General features: G+C 38.1%; 1 long non-coding RNA gene across 1 annotated transcript; it reads right to left on the minus strand.

The window, feature by feature from the left end:
• Nucleotides 1–1,396: 1,396 nt before the first annotated feature.
• On the minus strand, nucleotides 1,397–2,541 carry LOC123753228 (uncharacterized). Its single transcript, XR_011222299.1, has 3 exons — nucleotides 2,142–2,541; nucleotides 1,861–1,987; nucleotides 1,397–1,464 (listed from the first exon to the last, which is right to left on the minus strand). It is a non-coding gene; the product is annotated as an uncharacterized lncRNA (long non-coding RNA).
• Nucleotides 2,542–6,433: the final 3,892 nt, after the last annotated feature.

Here is a 6,433-nt window from a genome sequence, read left to right on the forward strand (position 1 = left end):
AGCCTTACGGAGGTCCACAAATAACCCAACAGGGAACTTATTTTTATCAAGAGTTGTATGTATCAAGTTAATTATACTAATAAGCGCATCGTTAGTGCTTTTATTGGGTCTGAAACCATATTGGCAAGAGCTAAGTATATTGAGTTTGGTTAGACGTGAGTAAAGCTGCTTGTAGATTAGGTTTTCAAATATTTTTGACGATGTTGGCAGAATTGATATAGGCCTGTAATTGTTGACATCAGTGGGATCACCACATTTATTGACTGGGGTTACTCTCGCTTTTTTTTAGAATATCCGGAAAGGATTGGAGTTAGAGTAATGTGTTGAAGAGCAATGCAATGGCAGGAGCTAGAAATCTGGAGGCTTTTTTGTAACTTAGAGTTGGTATCTCATCAAGGGCACTTGACTTAGTTTTAAGGGAAAGGATTACCTCATTAACATCAAAGGAATTAGCGAAAGCTAGGTACAGAGACTCTGGATAGTTACCTGCAAGTTAGTCTTTAATATTAGTGAGTGGGGATGGAATGTCATGAGCAAGGGATGTCCCAATGGATGAAAAGAACCTATGGAATTCAATAGCAGTGTTTGAGGCCGAAAGCACACCATCGTCATTGGATAGAAGAATTGGTTTTTAATTCAAAATCTTTTTTGATCCTAATATTTGGGAGATAGTGCTCCATGTTTTCTTAATGTTGCCCTTAATTTGGGTAAATTTATTTTCGTAGTATTTTATTTTGGCTCTTCTAATTATTTTAGACAGCATGGATGAGTAAATCTTTGAAAATTCTTTGGAGACGACTCCTAACCTATAATTCTTATCAAGGTCATGTTTTTTATCAATAGATATAAGTATACCCTTTGTAAGCCGTGGAGTGTGTATTTGTAACTTGTTTCATTAGCATTAGACAGTGGGAGTTATAAAGGTTCAGAGTCTTCTGAAGAAATGTTTGCACTGCTAGGTAGATTTTTTTTTTTTTTTTTTTTTTTTTTTTTAGGGATATTCCTGCGCGGGCCCTAAGCCTCTGGCTGGCCCACAAGTGCTGCTTGTTTCTGTTTTACTTGGGCGGAGTATGAGTATTTATTACTCGTATGGTCGCTTCCTCTTGAGGTTATCTTGAGATGATTTCGGGGCTTTAGTGTCCCTGCAGCCCAGTCCTCGACCAGGCCTCCACCCCCAGGAAGCAGCCCGTAACAGCTGACTAACACCCAGGTACCTACTTTTACTGCTAGGTAACAGGGGCATAGGGTGAAAGAAACTCTGCCCATTGTTTCTCGCCGGCGCCCGGGATCGAACCCAGGACCACAGGATCATAAGTCCAGTGTGCTGTCCGCTCGGCCGACCGGCTCCGACTCATATGTGTTTAATATTGCGGGTAGAGTAAAAGTTGTTCAATTTGTTTATAAATTTATTTATGAAATGGTTATAGAAAGGGCTGCAACTGGTCCAAGTTTCAGCATCACACCCTAAACAGAAAAAGAGAAAAAAAATACAGAACGTATTATGCAACGAATTTTCAACATTTTCAAAAAGTTGCAGGGAACACATGTGTCAACTAAAATCATTTCTATAACACTCAGATATCACATTATCATGTAATAAAGGATTTATAATTGGTGTTTTAGCCAAAAAGTGTTTAGTGCAATAATATAATTATTCAAAGTTACCCTTCCAAAATATGCAATATATGATGCATTTTTAGTTTTTTTAGTTAAATTTTTATAAAATCAACAAATGGACTTTGGACTAAAATGTCTAAATAGGTTTGTAGAAGCACAAACTCTACAGATAAGGTGTAATTTGCATGTAAATTGATTAATAAATGAAAGCTGAGTAACACCTTGAAGTTGTAAATTACTTACCTGAGTAAAATAAGATCAAAGTTCGGCCACCTGTAGCCGAGTTTGACATCGACCTATTTCGTTCATAATTGGCACCCTTGCAGATAGGCATCCATTGAGCAAGGTGTGCAAGTTCCATGCATATCCCCTGATAACAAACGAAAAAAAAATTGAAAAAAATTGTAAAAAAAAAAAAAAAAATTATATATATATATATATATATATATATATATATATATATTCTGCACATACATATTACAGTTATTACCAACTATCAAATTATAACACTAAAACATACTAACCTATTGACATTGGTCCGAATTGTGGGTCCTCAAGGTGGCACTGCATTGGGCACTAGTAGGCACCTGCATGATTGCTGCATCACCTTCCTCAGGAGCCTGTCTCGGCTTGTTGGAGGGAGGGAGGTCTAGGAAGGTGTGTGAGGAGGGTCTAGGAGGGTTGAGGAAGGTTGAGGAGGTGTGTGAGGAAGGTTGAGGAGGTGTGGTGCGCCACCATCTCTCACTGGATATTACTCTTCGCGCTAAAGCGGCTTTCTTTTACTGATAAAGACGGCGACCGAGTGCCAGATTTGCTGCTCTTTTCTTCTGGCACTATCTCTTTATAAGAGTTTGTGCAGTAGACGCAACAATGCGCTATTCCAGGAACGATAATGGAGCGCGCGTCAGAACAGTCCGCACTCTATCAGACACACAAGGTGACTTGGGGCTGGGACCTTCCCTATAGCTCAGCAAGGGATGAGAAGGTTGCCAATGAGTGTATATTTACTCCTTATGCATACATCGATATTTACGACGTTATTACGAAAAATTTGACGTTTAGAACGTACGACGCAATTCTCTTGGCGCGCCACAGCCGCGGGACACCGGATTCTGCACAATTACGCATGGAAATGTACTATAAATACTTTAATTTATATCATAACATTATCGGGTTTGCGCCAAAGTGTTGCCAGAACGTTGTAGTATTTTTATAAATTTGTCAAAAAGATTCGATTTTTTCCGAATTTTTGCGTTTGATAAGCCCCCTTAACAACTTCTGCTCTGTTGAATCTAAGTTCAAATCTTAATGGGTTTGTAACTGTGCACTGTGTTAGATAATGTTCCAGTGGTCTGTCGGGCATTTCTCCGCAGTGTTGACATTTCCTCTCATCTTTCGGAACCTGTAAGCCTAGCTAGGTTGATGTTCACTATGTCACCTAATTCAGCCTCCCAGTTGATATTAGCAGCAGCAGCAATAAAGTTGCTTATAGAAGTTTCATTGTGCAGCCTAAAGCTTATCTTCCTTGTATCTAGAGGTGGTTTATTAATGTTGGTTAGGGGAAATGAGGGGTAATGGTCTGTGGTCCCATCAATGATTATCCCTGATATAAGTAGAGAGGTTATGTTAGTCCAGATGTGGTCAAGAACAAAGACAGTACTATCAGTGATTCTAGTAGGTCTAGTGATTAAGGGTATGAGGAAGCAGGAATTCATACAGTTGAGAATACTAGCAGCAGGAGGGTAATCATGCTTCCAGAGGTCAATATTAAAAAGTCCCCTGCGATAATTCGATGGTTTTTGTTCAGTCTGTTATCTTGTATTAAATTTCTAATGTTAGAGTTGAATTCACCACACATCAGTGTTAGGAATTCTATAGACTGCTCCCACAGTCAGGACAGTCTCGGCACCCTTGACTCTGAAACTGGCAAAGATATACTCCCCACAGGAGACTCTAGTTCTAATTACTTTTAAGCGTGTCAGTTCTTGGTGGTACTAAAGAGCAGTACCACCACCTCTCTGAATTGGTCGACAGTTGTGAATTGCTGAGTAGTTTAGAATGTTAAAGAGTTGAGTAGCATTCTCTTATAATCACGTTTCAGTAAATATAACAAAAGAGAATTTGATGTCAACAGTTTGAATCAAGGCACTAACATCATCAAAGTGTTTGCTTAGAGATCTTACATTCAAGTTAATTACAGAGACATTGTGATTATGTGTTAATACATTGTTTTCATCTTGTGCTGTATAATATCTGCAATTTTGATCATTAAAGTGATGATTGTCATAGATAATGGGTAAGAGGTTTAGTTCTGAGTCTATACTTGTTTGCATAAGAGGACTGGTTGTAGGAAAACAAGGCAAAAAAGGTAATTACAAAATAAAAAAAAATGATATAAAAGGGGGGGCAAATATAAATATATACAAGACTATACAAGACAAACACGAAACGAACAAAAAAATGAGGTAGATTGCTGACAAGTACTCTCAGGTACACTGAGAGTAATAATTTGCAATTTGAGACGGAGGCAAAGCCAGGGGTACAATGGAGTAAGGGAGTTTGGCGAGGCTAGGCAACCTAGGTAATGATGAAAGCAAAGAAAAAAAGAAGTTGAATAATAAACATAGGCAAATTTAATCTTAATGATAATTAACTATAAATAGTTTAGTTATGATCCTATAATTAATAAGAACTAAACACAATAATAATGTACACAATTAATTAAGTCAAATAAATGACTAATACAAATTAAATTAAACTTTAATTAAGAAAACAACAGCAGTGTAAAAAACAGAGTTTGGATACCTAGCCCACACTAGGTGACAAAGGGGGGGGGGGGTAATTATGTTGAGTCATTGAGAGGGATAATAAGGTGAGACAAACCACATTGAGAGAGGAATGTGTTGAGGTTATTCTCATTAGCAATTGTAAACATTTTACCTGCAGAAGTCTTTCTCACTTTTATCATGCCATCTCTAACGGAGCACTGATGAATCGCATCTTGGTTCTGATTACGGATTTGACGCAGCCGGTGGAGGAGTTTCTGTCTTTTTCTAGTCAAGCACTCGTTGATGAAGATCCCCTTTCGTTGGGGTACAGCTGTCCGGACAAGATCAGATTTTATGGACTGGGTAGCTAGCTTGAGGCGAATTTTTCTCTGGTTTAGTCATGATGAATTTATTTTACTTACTCTGAAGGCAGCAATAATGTCTGCTTTATTGAGACTATAATGCAATTCGTCTTTTATGAGACCATGTATTATATCAATACATTTTTCACCTTCACTTTCCACAGGAATAGATTGAGCCGCCACAAAAATAGAGTCAAGCAGGTTTTGCTGATCTTGTTCATCCTGGGAGATGGAACGTTGGGCGGATAATGTATTGATACATAAAGTCATTTTGTTGAGAGCTTCCTCTTGTATTTTTATGGCTTCATCAGTTTTCAGACGCATATTTTCCTCACGGAGAACATTTAAGTCATGATGGAGTTGATCTTGGCTAGCCTTATAGGTTCTAATATCCTCGCGGAGAAGAGTTATTACTTGTTGTTGATGATGAAGGTTCGCTTGATTCTCAGTTTGAAAGCTCTGGATGATCGTAATTTGAGCCTGAAGGACTAGGCACAACTTTTTGAACCACTGATTCTCGGCCCAGTTAGGGAAATCCAGCGAGGGACCAGAAGCACGTTTGAATTTAGTGAAGTGGGATGTAAGTGTGGAATTTGGAGTGGATTGAGAGGACACAGCGATGGAGTAAAGGGGAGAACAGTACCAGGAAGAGAACATTGGTGGCGTTAGGTATTGTATGTACTAGATCTACATATTAATCCAACATTATGTTTGCAAATCAACTATGATACCTATGTACATTTCCTGAATAAAAACATGATTTAATTTATTTATTTTACTAATTAACCGATGGAACTGCCTACCCGCCGAAGCCGTATATGCTAAAACTGTTAACTTTTAAAGTACAACTGCAAAAGATCATCATGGCAAATCGAAGGATCTTCGATAATCTGCCGGCTTCATGTCCCCGTCGAGGCCACACGTGTGAGTGGCTCTCAGGAAAACTTAAGGAAAATCACAATGGTTTTCTCCTATAGTTGCCTGCACAAGTGAAGATGTTGGGAGACGCGTGATGGTGGACACATCTGAAGATGATTTTTCATTCCATAAATAACTAATATTAATTTACGACAACTATCGAAGTTTTCCTTAGGTAAATTACTGTACTCTGACAAGATGCTACTACAAAAGCTGTTTCAATCCTTGGAAAATCGTTATGACCAGCAACATTAAAATATAACAATGAAATAGTAACTGGTAACTGGAGGTGACAGGCTAGTGCGCCTCTTAGGTGTGATGGTATCAATACAAATGAGACTGTAACTCTTTCTCTGTGTATTTGGTAGGTGATGAAAGACCTACAGTTGGTAGTGGACTCCATTCCCGTCTTACAGGTGGAAGTGTACCCCATACCCATCCTATGGGCAGTTAAATTAATAAATAATAAATAAATGTTGATTCAGGTAAGGTATATACATACAAGAGATTTTACAAAAATTGATAGATTTATAGATAGATCTAGTACATACAATGCCTAAAGCCACTATTACGCAAAGCGTTTCGGGCAGGAAAAACATTAATGACTAAACCTTAATACTAATTGAGTATAAAGAATAAAATGTGTTGAGAACAAATAAAAATAAAAATAAGAAAGGGAGGAACAAGGCTGAAAAAACAGCACAAATACAATTAGGACGACAAACAGCGTTGTTTTAAAAAATCAGACATGGGTAGACAATAGTGGGG

This window comes from Procambarus clarkii, chromosome 48 (genome assembly GCF_040958095.1).
Source record: "Procambarus clarkii isolate CNS0578487 chromosome 48, FALCON_Pclarkii_2.0, whole genome shotgun sequence".
Classification (NCBI taxonomy): domain Eukaryota; kingdom Metazoa; phylum Arthropoda; class Malacostraca; order Decapoda; family Cambaridae; genus Procambarus; species Procambarus clarkii.